Consider the following 14,212-nt stretch of genomic DNA (forward strand, 5'->3'; position numbering starts at 1 on the left):
GCACATTTGTGTGAAGTACTGTAAGTGCCATTTTATACGGTGTCACGCTTTCGTGATACTCTTTGAACATGCCTGTTTTCAGCACGCTTTGAGGGATGTGCTGTCTTGGAAATGGTACCACAATTAGGTTAGCGGAATCACAGCCGGCTCCCCCAGAGGGAACACCAAATCGTGAAATGTACATTAAACATGGCCTTCCCCCTATAATGTACAGTAAACTTTGGCATAAGTATACCAAGTCAGATCCTGAATTGCAATGGCCACTACATGGGTCGTTCGATTTGCAAAAGGTACAGTTTGTGGAACAATGTTTGTTTCAACGCAGGTCTAGACAAAACATGTTTGATTGTGTGCGAATGTGGGAGAAAGCGGTGCGTGAGCGAATGAAACGTGAAGTTGCCTTGGCGGACAAAGAGCAGCGCAAGGCTGCTCGGGATAAGGCTTTACAGCTTGAGGTGAAAGAGGCTCAGGAGAAAAGAGAGAGGGAGGAACGGGAACGTAAATTGCAAATGACGGGTCAATTCCCTATTCGTCGGCCGCTTTATCCTGTCCTTAATAATGAAATTGATGATTTTTCATTGCTAGATCAGTCACCGCCTCCGTATGTTTCGCCGACGGCTCCAGCTGAAGATTCGGGTGAGGATGGACAGGATAAGTTGGAAAAGAAGGGTATTACCGCTCTCAGGTTTACCACAGAGAGGTCCGCGCATTTACGTAGTTGGGCTCGTAAAGTAAATAAGAATTGTGTTTCGCAGGCTGAGGTGGTTGCGGAGAGGAGTAGGTGGACGGATCATGAATTACTGTATTTTCTGTCTAATTTGGCGGATGAAGTTGTTGCCGCGTATCGTCAACTTTCAGATACGTTTGAACCTAAAGCTGTGTCAGTATATCGTGAGAATTTGGATAAAGGTGTATTTGATCTTGCAGATGTTGATGACCTTTTCAAGCAACTGCTCCTGCTGCGAGATGAAACAACCGGATTGCGGGAGGAGCGGAGAAGGAAGCAAAAGGAGTCCGAGTCGGAGAATAGCGAGCAGATTAAGGAGTGTTCTCTCCGGGGTTCAGATAAGAATTCTGCAATGCTGTTATGCCTATGCGTGAAGCTGCACCTCTGTATGTTCCACCGAAAGGGGAAGGTACAGATGATGATAGAAGGTCAAAAGATGCGAAGGGGTATTTTGTATATAATTGGGTGTATACGCCTTGGAATAGAGCGGATGTTATGGCATTGAAAAATTCTTTACCTGATCTTCGTAAGAATCCGGCAGCATTCTATGAGGGGGTGGAAGGGGCTATTTCATCTTGTGTGATGACCCTGGTTGATATAGATTTGTTCTTTGGGTTAATACTTCCACCTGATATGTGGAGACAGATTCGTAAGAATAATGATGAAACAGTGCTAGGAGGTACATGGAAAGAGATTAATGAAGCTGATTTAGAAAGGAAACCAGCATGCAAGCTTTGTCAGTTGATTTTAGACCTTCCAGCGGCTATTTTGATTAAATTAAAAACGCTTGTTCCTTCTAAAAAGATCGATTGGACTATGTTAGCTTCGTGCAAACAAAAGCCTGATGAAACGGTTTCAGATTTCTTTACACGCTTCGAGGAGGCATTCCATGATTACAGTGGTCAATCTTTGACAGACGATACGGGTCGGCATTTGTTTGTAGATAAGTATGTGACTAATCTCCTACCGGAGATTGCAAAACGATTGAAAACGAGTGAAAGTTCCTGGGCCACGGCGACCCCTGCGTCTTTGTTAACGATGGCTCAGTATTATGAGCGGCAGGAGATAGAGGCTAAAGAAAGTGTTGATAAAAAAGCGAAAGAATTGAAGACGAAGGTGATGTTGGCACAGGTTCGTGGGACTCAGAATAGAGGGAGTGATAGAGGAAGACGGGGCGGAGGTACTACGTCGTCTGGTCGTACGGATATAGCGGAGGATCAGTGTGCCTACTGTAAGGAGTTTGGGCATTGGGCTAATGATTGTCCGGTACTTCGTGAGCAGCGTAGTCAGCGTGGTCGAGGAGGTGGTAGGTCGAGAGGAGGTTACACGGGAGCAAGAGGTGGCGGAAGTGATCGTGGAAGGTTTGAGGACAGGGGCCGTGGCCAGGATGAACGAAACACGTTTGATAGACGGAATCAATATCAGATTTCGGAGGGTGAGAATGTGGAACGCCAAGATTATGTACATGCATAGGACTGCGTAGGATGGGGTGCGGAACCAATTGAAGTGCCTGTAGATCAGGAGGGTCCATATGTAACAGCGGGTATTTTGGGTTCTACTGATCAACTCCTAGTTGACACCGGAGCTACCCGTAGCGCTTTGTCTAAAAGGTTGGTTCCGAGGGCTCCCCTGTCTGGCGAAATGATTACATGTGTAGGGTTTGATGGCACACCCTCCCCTAGCCCATTGTCAAAACCCCTAGCGCTTTGTCTTGACAAATTTTTCAGTTTTGGCCAATTTTTGTTATCGCCCTATACACCAGATAATATCCTGGGCATTGATTTGCTTAAATATTTTCGAGCAACGATACGGTGCGCTCCGGAGGGAGTGCGGGTCATTCTCAATGACAATTATCCTGACCCTAATAGGTTTTACACCATACAAGACATTTCAGCTTTGGCCTCTCTCCCGCACACGTTATGGGCGACCTCAGACACGGATGTGGGGGAGATGCGTATTCCACCTATTCACATTACTGTTAAGGAAGGGGCTTCTCTGCCACGTGTGCCACAGTATAAGATTTCGAAGGAAGGAGAAATTGCCTTGACACATATTGTCCAAGATCTGATTGCGGCTGGGGTGGTGGAAGAGGTTTCTTATAATGTCTGTAATAGCCCTATTCTACCGATTCTTAAAAGAGATACTGATGGTAAAGTTTATCGTTTTATTATTGACTTGAGAGAAATAAACAAAATTGTCATTCCCCAATACCCGGTGGTGTCCGACATTACGACCTTGCCTACACTGGTCCCACCAACAGCCACGACCTTTAGTGTAATTGATTTGAAGAATGCGTTCTTTTCTATTCCTGTCCACCCCGATAGCAGATACCTGTTTGGCTTTACGTTAAATAATAAATCGTATAGATTTTGTCGTGTTCCTCAAGGGTACACTGAGAGTCCGAGTATCTACAGCCAGGCTTTGAAAAGACAGCTTGACTCTTTTGAGTTGCAGTCGGGGGTTGTCCTTATCCAATATGTGGATGACCTCCTGCTTGCCGCTGATTCTTATGCGCAATGTGAAGAAAGTACGATTGCGCTGCTTTCTTTTCTGGCACAGATTAATCATAAAGTTTCTAAGAAAAAGCTTCAATACTGTAGACCCAAGGTGACCTACCTCGGTCATCTTTTGTCTAAGGAGGGGCGTGCATTGACATCAGATCGAATTCAAGCAATTTTAGACACACCAGTCCCCCGCACGCAGAGTGATGTACGTGCCTTCATAGGGTTGACCTCCTTTTGTAGACAATGGATCATGGGTTTTTCACACATTATAAAGCCTTTGCTAGCGTTACTATCCAAAGCTACACCAATGCCCCTTGAATGGACAGATGAATGTCAGAATGCTTTTGAACAGTTGAGACAGGCCCTTTGTTCTGCACCCGTGTTAGGCACACCAGACTACATGAAACTTTTTACATTGTACGTGCACGAGAATGATGGGTGCGCGTTGTCAGTGTTAGTGCAAGTACACGGGGACAAGCAGAGACCATGTGCGTATTTCTCTGCCATTCTGGATCCTGTAGCACGAGGATTGCCTGGGTGTTTCCGAGCGGTAGCAGCAACAGCAGTAGCCATACGGCAGAGTGAGGGAATAGTGTTATCACATAAACTGTTGGTGTTAGTTCCCCATGCAGTAGATGCCCTGCTAAACCAAACAAAAACCCAATATCTCACGAGTGCACGTTTAACAGGATACGAGCTTACACTGTTGGCGCCACATATTACACTGAAAAGATGTGCTACTCTGAACCCTGCCACTTTATTGCCCTATCCGGTCGAGGAGGGTCAGGAAGAAAAACATCATGACTGTGTTTTCCTGACCGAGGAACAAACAAAGGGTCGTATCGACTTACAGGATATGCCACTTCCAGATGTGGATGGGGAACTGTGGGTCGATGGATCGTGTTTGAGGCTGCCAGATGGCACGACTTCCGCAGCTTATGCGATCCCGACACTTAAGACAGTGGTGGAAACAGCTAGAATACCACAGAAATCGGCTCAGGCAGCAGAGCTGATAGCCTTAACGAGAGCCTGCGAATTGAGCGCTGGTTTATGTGTGAACATATACACAGACAGCCGGTATGCCTTCGGAGTAGCGCATGACTTTGGGCTGCTCTGGAGGGAACGTGGGTTTCTGACTTCTCATGGAGAACACATTATGCACGGAGAACTGGTGCGTGATCTCCTAAACGCGTTGCTTTGTCCAAAGAAGGTAGCAATCATAAAATGTAGCGCCCACAAGAAGATTACTGATAAAGTGGGTCAGGGAAATGCCTTTGCGGATAGCATAGCAAGACAAACGGCTATGTTTCAAACTGACTCCCCCATGTATGTGACAAAGTCTCAAGCTGAACGATGGAATGATGCTAGAGCTGAGATATTAGATATTCAGAAATCAGCGACTGAAGCTGAACTTGCGGCATGGGCAGTAGATGGGGTGCTAGACGATGAAGGGTGTTGGAGAAGCAAAGACATGGAGAAATGGAAATTGCCTGCAGCTTACTTGCATGTGATGGTCCAAATGGCACATGGTTTAGCACACGTGGGGGCTCTTGCAATTACTCGACTGTTAACACGAGTTTGGGAGCATCCCGAGATTGCTAATACTGCTAAGAGAGTAGTGCAGACCTGTCTGATATGCTTGCAGCACAACCCTGGAAAGGGGACCCATACTCCAAAAGGAGGGTTCGTTCCACCTTCTGCACCATTCGATGTACTCCAAATGGATTATATCCAGCTTGAGCGCTGCAATAACCTGAAGTATGTCTTAGTGGTGGTATGTGCTTTTAGCAAATGGGTTGAGGCTTTCCCCACGAAAGACAATACGGCTTTGACAACAGCTAAGGTTTTGCTCAAAGAGTACTTCCCTCGATTTGGAATTTGCAAATATCTGTGGAGCGACAATGGGCCTCATTTTGTCGGGAAAATTGTGGAATATGTGTTGAAGGGGTTAGGAATTCAGCAGAAGTTTCATGCTGTGTTTCACCCTCAATCTGCAGGTCTTGTCGAGCGGTACAATGCCACGTTGAAATTAAAACTGGCCAAGATCGTGGCGTCCACGTCATTAAAATGGCCGGATGCCTTACCGCTAGCATTGCTCTCCCTCAGATCAATACCCCATTCTCGAACGGGCCTCACACCATATGAAGTGGTGTTCGGGAGGCCGATGAATATCTGGGGGGTGCCTAAGCCGCGATTGATACATGATGTGCCTTGTGTAATGATGAATGACTATTTGGCACGATTAACAAATGATTTGCTTTCTATTCATCAACAGGTTCGAGAAGCGCTCCCTGACAAATCTACTGGAGAGGGCCATGATCTTCGTCCTGGGGATTTTGTGATGATTCGGTCGTTTGAGAGGACGAATAGCTTGGAACCGAGGTGGCGTGGCCCCGAGCAAGTCCTCCTCGCTACTCGGACAGCTGTACGAGTGACCAACAGGAAGCGGTGGATACATTCAACCCACTGCCGTCGTGTTTCTCCTGATCTGGCAAATCCTGTTGTGCTGACCGATTATAAAGAGATTTTGGAAAAGGAAAAGAGCCCCGCTGTGACGTCGGCCGAAGTTGAGGGAGCCTTCCCGGACCACACTGCTTCTGGAAGAGAGCGTTATAATCTACGGCCACGATAAAGAAGAGTTTCTTTTTGTGTTGTTTTTTTTATATGACTGGTTGGTTACCGCTCCAGGTTTGTGAAACGGAAACCGGGAATTCCAAGGGGGGGGGATCAGTTCTGCCAGTGTAGCGACACCCGTCTTGGCCCGGAGAAGAAAACAACGGCTACCTCGGAGTTCAGCACCATATTTTTCTTTTTTTTTAGGTATACACGTGTGTGTATTTGAGACTTTGTGAACAATTTGAATTATTTGAGACTCTGCAAGAACTTTCCTGAACTATGGCATCATCAGCATCACGAGATAAGCGACTTTTGGGTGCCATTCTCTTTGTTTTGACTATTGTGGTGATCGCTGTAATAGCCTGGGTAGTTGAACTTGTGGTACCTGCACGCGAACATTTGCTGCCGACTACCCCGGCTCCATCTGAACATTTTCACTTCACCTTGCCCTATCATGAAGAACGGCACCGACAGACTTATCTGAACAATAGTTTCATTCAGATCTTACATCATACGCACAATATGACAAATACCTCAAATTGCTGGGTGTGTGGGATGTTGCCTGGGCACCAAAAGAAAGGGGGTACTCCACTCATTCCTCTCCCGTTTTCGCATAATGGATCTTGCAATGCCTTGTATACTCTCCTCTTTACTCTGAGATGGCCAACAAAAGGGGGAGTGCTTTTCCATTTGAATAAATTGTGTCACCATGACCGGGATGGGTATCTACTAGCTGAGGGTACTCGATTTGAATGGGAGGAATACCGCCCCGATAATGTGTCTGCTTCACGAATTTATAGTAATCAGCGAAATATCAATGTATCAAATGCACATGTCATTAATGTTATTGCTACTAAAGCGGATCTATGTATACGTAATAAAGGTGTAATTTCTGTTGGAAAAAGTGAATGCAACACCACACTCACATTTGACAGTCCTAATGGTATATCGTTTGTAACATCTCGCAATACTTACTTCATATGTGGCACGAAGGGTTATCATCAGCTTCCATTGGGATGGTCAGGCACTTGCTACGTATCTTTTGTATTACCTCCTGTATTCATTGCCCCACCAATGTATCACAATGACTACACGTTATATCATGACTTTGTTTTAAACCGTGCCAAACGTGCTGTTGTTTTGGATGATATAGATCAAACGGACACTGCTTTGCAACAGTATGTGGACTTTAATTTGGGCCTGTTTTCCTTTGTTGGGGCAGCTTTGAACAGTCGAAAGATCCGACGACTGACCCGTGTTGTTGAAGCTGTGGCTAATGATACTGCAATAGCACTTGGAAATATCACTGAGGAAGTACAGATTTCTAGAATTGTTGCGCTCCAGAACCGGATGGTTCTAGACGTAGTGTTAGCTGACCGTGGGGGGGCATGTAGAATTATCGGAAGTAGCTGCTGTGTCTATATACCTGACAATTCACCATCTGTATATGATGCCATCACAAAGCTACATAAGATAGCCGCTGAAATACATCCGGATAATGGTACTTGGACTCTGTCAGGATGGTTCGGGTCAATACTCACCACCTGGGGATGGAAACTGTTAACGATTCTATGTATCATTGTGGGGATTTTGTTCTTTGTATGCCTATGTATCCAATGTGGCCCAGCTTTATGTTCTATGTGCTTATCACTCTGTATACCATCGAGACGAGCTCTTGCTCATGACAAAATGATGCTTCATAAAGAAGTAACACAAATAATGTTAATTGATATAGAAGATGAACACCCTGACTATGTCCACTATGAGGTAGCTTCAGCTAAACGCTAAAAGGGTCGTCTGTCGTATTTTGACGATGGCTGGGTTAGCGCTTAGCTTTGCTACACGTTTCTCGCTTAAATTGGCTATACATAGAAACGCCATTTTATATGTAGTGGCGGCCATTTTAGATCATGAGCGGCCTCGTGGCCAGCGTGCCCTCTAGTCCTTTGTCCGTTCCAATGATCACTCGAGTCTGCCCAGCAACAGGCTATTTTTAGTATTGGTCAAGCTTGTACATGCGCAGTTCACACTGACCATTCACTTCTTAGGAATGTTCCGCAAACTGACCAGTGGGTTTGAAACCCTCCAATGAACTGGCAGTGTTCCAAAACATGCCCTTATATGTACATAATGTTCTGTAACTTTGTGCCGCGTGCTCGTTTTATTACCTGTAGAATTGTATAAAAGAAGGGGTCACACTGATGTTCGGTGTGATACCTCTTGCATTACCGAAGGGTGCTGTATGAGTGTACCACCACCCCATGGGGTCTTAATAAACTTGTTCTTTGACTTTTACAGTTTCCGTGCCAACAGTTCTTCCAATGTATGTGGGTTATCTTCGGAACATGTAGGCCTTGGGAACCCGATACTACAGGATCCCCTTACTTTTTGCAATTGGCAATCCCGGCTCCTAGCCATATATAACATTGAATTCTCACTCTATCGTCTTAACGGGCGAAGGAGGTGGGAGCAGGGGCAAAAGCTTTGGGCTCCTATAACAGAGTGGCTACAGTAAGATTGGCTGAAATAATGTTTAAATGGTAAATAAGATACATTTGTAAATATTCCCCTGCAGTAGAGGAATACCGCATTGATTACATGAAGTGGCTGGACATGGTGTTTTTTTTTGTTGGACTATTGGGTCAATTGTATAGTATTTGTTTACCTGGGCCGTTTCTTCTATTTTTTCCTTCTTCCTTTTCTCTTTTGTCTCTGTTTTTCTTTTAGTCTTGCTTAAAAAAGCATAGGTACTGTTTGTATATTATATATATTGGTTTCATTGTCTTACTCATGTTCTTGTATTCCTCATGAAAACAACAATATTTAAAAAAAAAAGACTGAAGGAAGTCGCAAGTGATCCAACAGGCACTAGTACCATGCAAAACCACCATAGTTCCCAGCTTTTTGGGAATCCACCTATTGCGGCTGGTTCATCCCCAATATAGCGATCATCGCAAAACCACTCAGGGAAGTGCCCTTAAAAATCTGCACTCCATCTTATCAATCCAGGCTTTTCATTTCCGGTGAGCAACAAATCAATCATTGTCAGTCCACCTCCCCTTGGAAAATACGCAGTTCAACTAGCTCTGTGTGTTCCGCCTAGGCAGGAGGAGCGTGACCCACCCATGGTGGAAGCCCAGAGCGAGGAGAGCCACCGGAACACAGGCAATGAAAGAGTGCGTGGCCAAGCCTGGTTGTAGTTGTGGCGAATGGACCGCATCCCAGCAAGTAAGCAGAGGAGACCGGGAGAGGTCTCCAATTTTGTTGGGTTGGCCTGCAGCTGCACCACGTAAGTCGCAGCAGCAGCAAAATTGTGTGCACTTTTGGGGGCTTTTCTTTTTCCTGCGGTCAGCTGCTTCTCACTAGTGTGGACAATTTGATGCAAATGAATGTACTTATGTGCCCTGTGACAAGTGTTGCTATGGGGCCCTGGGGCTGATGTTTTGCATATTGTCCTATACGTAGTACCATTAATGTGTTTATGCCTAAATTGCTATGTGCAAACTTACCAGTAGTTACTGGTTGCCCTAACTAACTGTGATTTATGTGATGATGACAAGGGCATGATTGGCCTGGTGATTTATATAAAATCTATGAACTCATTAGAAGTGCCTGGTGGCACAGTGTAATGTATAAATGAACGAATGAATTCTTTATTTGTGTGGTTACTTAAAACCATTACAAAAATACAGTTTATATAATGACAATATGAAATCTAAAAATGTAAAAGAGCAAGTGTATATATGACACAATGTTAAAATTCTCTTTTGCTTTGTTAGGTAAAAACAATAAATTGATGATCAGTCTTTTATATTAAATCAGTCTGTTTTGAGAAAGGGGCCAAACGGTAGTCCCAGCAGTGCCTGCCTGGCAGCCTAGGGCGAGGTGCCCATCAGTTTTATGCGAGTGAAGTGAACAAATTGCCAAAGTTGGCCATGTGCTTCACCGTGTCCAACGTGTAGAGGCGAAGGACTGCCTCCTGTGCCGTATGAGTGCCCAGTTGGAGGAGGATTGGTCTGAGGTAGATTCTGCGGACTAGACCCAGGGCCGGGCAGCAGAGTAAAATATTGCCCAAAGGCTCACGTTTGTAATTGCAAAGACAGCACTCTGTAATGGCTGACTTTACTTTCCCGGTTGGATATAGTTCTTTAAGAGGGAGGGGATGTAGTCTTGCAGCTAGAATTCTATTTAGGGCTTATCTCCCCACAGCCTGAGTAAGATGAAGTTTGAGGCTGGGTAGTGTGTGGGGGAGACTTTGGGTCTCGTGAAAACCTCTTGCTACCAAGGATTCCATGTCCAAAGTGCGAGACCGTAGTCTTACTTGCATTTTTATTGTTTTTTTAATAGTGGAATATTTGATTATGCTTGGGTCCCAATTCTCTGTAGCAAGTTGCAGAAGATCTTTAGCAGAGGCAAGACAAGCGGACCAAGGATTGCCAGGTTGTTGAAAGATGCACTTTATGACGGCTTCCATTGAGTTCTCCGGCGCCGCCATTGTTTGATAGAAGTATTTACTCAGAGTCGTCATCTCTTCCAGATTTTGTTGGTTGAGGTCAAACTCTAGACAAATTAAGTTGTTCCTGGTGCAGGCTGGTAGACGAAATAGCTTTTTATAAGCTGTACAGCGTATTTTCTCTACATCATTCCCAAATTTCCCTGGAAAGGCCTGTTGGGCATAATTGATAGATGGTAGTAGTTTCGCCCTCAGTACTCTTTGAATGGCCGTTGTTGTTGGGCTATTTAGGGTGGCGTATAATTTGCAGAGAGCGTAGATGAACCTTTTCCCTTTCTCCTGCAGTTTGTGTAGGTGAACCCGTGGGCGGCCTGTTTTGCGAAGCCATGCCCCTAGACAGTTATAAAGTTGTACGCAGTCCAAAGTCAGCGGACCCAGCCTCCACTTGGCCCCTTTTTTGGGGGGATAGTGGCCAAAAATCACTATTTTAGATTTGGTTGGGTTGGCAACCAACTTGTTTTTGGCGTTGTAGACTGCGAGGGCTGTGAGTGCTTTTTGTAGTCCAATTTTGGTAAGATCCAGAAGAACCAGGTCGTCAGGGTATTGCATCAGTTGAATCTTTGTGTGCCCGCTCCTGGGGGTAGCTAAAGTGGCTCCGTGCTGGGCTTCACCTATGTCGGCTGTATTTAAATTGAAAAGCATCGGGCCATGACGCAGCCATGTTTTAACCCCCGATCCGTGGTTATTTTCTCTGTGGCAAACTCGCTCTAGAGTTTGACTCTTACCCAGGTTTGTGAATACAGTGATCTAATTGCTTGTAGTAAAGACGGACAGTGTAATGTATGTGATTGTGTTCTAATGTGTTTTTATGGATAATACAAAGGCTATTTTTAAATATTCTTGTGTGGAGTTTCTTTTGTGGTGTGCCTAGTGTGTCACTGCTGTGTGCGTGTGTTGCGCAAACGCTTCATACGTTGCCACTGGGATGAGCCTGACTACTCTGCCAAGCTACCGAGGGGGTGAGCAGGGGTTATCTTCAGCATGTAACTCCCTTGCCCTGACTAGAGTGGTGGGTTCTGCCTGGCTTAGGTGCATGCCCTAGCCAACCAGAAACCCCATTTCTAACAGTGTATAACAACACCAGGGCAACTTTCAAAAGGACCGAACCACCGCCATCTGGGACCTGGATATCATGTACTCCTAAAAGACCGACGACTGGGGTGGAAGTTCTGCACACCTTACAAACCCAGAACGTGGGAGATCACAACCGTGGGCAGCATGATGGTAACTGCCCTTCAGGGTGTGGAGACAGTGACTCAGGACATATCCTGGTTTAAGAAGGTAGATGTCCCGAATGGGAATAAGGAGGATGCAGGTGGGTTACCAAGAGGATGGAGATATAACCGTAGATGCCAGGCTCTACAGCCAATAGCTATGGGATGGCCAGTCTCTGGACCTTTACTGTCAAACAACAGACCCCTAAGGCAAAGCAAACCAAGATAAACCACCTAATAGTTCCCTGAGCCAGTTCTACAATCTATGTCCTAATCTTCAACCTAGCCAGAGACTTGGGGCCTCATTAGGATGGCGAACGGAAGGGCGACCGCCGTCCTGGAGTAGGCGGAAAAAGCCTTTTTCGTGCCCGGCTGCTGCGGTCACTTCGTCCGCCATATTAGGAATGTAAACACTGTCAAAAGTCCGTGCGCGACGGAAGAGCACGAACCGCCGCGGAACTACACCCGACCCCGCGGCGGACGTAACCAATCCAGAGACACCCCCGTACGGAATGACGTCTCCGACCGTCCTCCAAATCACGATGGCGGAAAACACACATAAAATTGCTGAGGAAAAACAACCTGCCTGAACACGGCGGATACCCCACAGGGAAGATACTACACATTGCAGAGATACCCACCACAAGCAGCTTGCCCTCATGGACCCAGCGCTACACGCATTTCCGATACTCTTCGTGCTCCACCACCAGCAAGTCATGGACCATCATCGACGACAACGCAGGTACGCAACACACCTTTTGCTGTCGGAAGGGGAGTACCTGCCAGGGCTGTGACGTTGGAAGGGGGAGTGTCATGTTTGAGAAACTACATTAGATCGCACAAATATATCCACAATAGAAGTACACAACCTGGAATGACAACGACAAACCATTACACATGATTGACTTGCTTTATTAAACATAATAGGGGTATAATCTCTGAGTATGCAAGACCATGGGCACTGGGTACTACAGAGCAGGTACATCATTGGCAGCACATGAGAGGGCAGAATGCAGTATCAGAACAGCAACAGGGCATTGTGGCCAACAAAGCAGGTACATCAGAGGCAGCACATGAGAGGGGCTAAGTGCATCCACAGTCCATTGCACAGATCAGGTACATCAGAGGCAGCACATGAGAGGGCAGAATGCAGTATCAGAACAGCAACAGGGCATTGTGGCCAACAGAGCAGGTACATCAGAGGCAGCACATGAGAGGGGCTAAGTGCATCAACAGTCCATTGCACAGAGCAGGTACATCTGAGGCAGCACATGAGAGGGCAGAATGCAGTATCAGAACAGCAACAGGGCATTGTGGCCAACAGGGCAGGTACATGAGAGGGCAGAATGCAGTATCAGAACAGCAACAGGGCATTGTGGCCAACAGAGCAGGTACATCAGAGGCAGCACATGAGAGGGGCTAAGTGCATCAACAGTCCATTGCACAGAGCAGGTACATCAGAGGCAGCACATGAGAGGGGCTAAGTGCATCAACACACAGTCCATGGCAAAGAGCAGGTACATCAGAGGCAGCACATGAGAGGGGCTATGTGCATCAACAGTCCATTGCACAGAGCAGGTACATCAGAGGCAGCACTTGAGAGGGGCTAAGTGCATCAACAGTCCATGGCAAAGAGCAGGTACATCAGAGGCAGCACATGAGAGGACAGAATGCAGTATTAGAACAGCAACAGGGGCATTGTGGCCAACAGAGCAGGTACATCACTAGCAACACAAGTACGTGGTTCAAGCTACCCGCCCCAAGGACAACAACAGTGCAAGGCTGGTTACAATGGACAATCTACACACCAAGTCAAATGACATGTGAGTGAAGGGAACAGCACCTCAATAATTGGGTAGATATCCAAATTGCTGCCAAAAACCATAATCAACGAAAGTACTGGTCTCTAATTGCAAAAATAACAGGAACAAAAAAGAAATTACACGCCATACCAGTATCACCTCAAGAATGGGAAAATTACCTGCCGGAGTTATATAAGGAAAATTTAAATTTAACTCAATTTGACAGAAGCGATATAAATATTAATACAGAAAAGTCCTCTTCACGGATTGCAGATACCACAGCAATCTCCATTGAATTGCACATCAGAAACGCAAGAAGCACAGCAGCGTCAGGCCCAGATCAAATTCCAATTAAGGTCTTGCAAGCAAATCCAAAGGAGTGGAGTCAAATGTTACTACCCCTTTTTAATTCTATCTTCAAATCTGGAAGAATACCCAAATCGTGGCAGGGGAGTATTATAATTCCTATATACAAAAAGGGTAGTAAAACTGCGGACAATATCTCCATACTCCAGACCATCTCAGATAAATATACTGTAGGAAAATCACAGCCAGTGTATGCTGCATTCATAGACTATTCTACGGCGTTTGATCGCGTAGATAGACCTACATTGTGGAGAAAGCTAAGGAGAATGGGAATCCCTGAATATCTGCTGCAGGTCATAATTCATCTTCACTCCAACACTTGGTCCCAGGTACAAATGGGTAGCGAAAAAGGCTTATCTAAGCAAATCAAAACGACCAACGGACTTAAACAAGGATGCCTCTTAGCGCCGATGTTATTTTCACTGTATCTTAGCGATCTACCGAGCCATTTACAACAAAGTTTAAGTTTA

Source organism: Lissotriton vulgaris, chromosome 3_1, assembly GCF_964263255.1.
Source record: "Lissotriton vulgaris chromosome 3_1, aLisVul1.2, whole genome shotgun sequence".
Lineage (NCBI taxonomy): Eukaryota > Metazoa > Chordata > Amphibia > Caudata > Salamandridae > Lissotriton > Lissotriton vulgaris.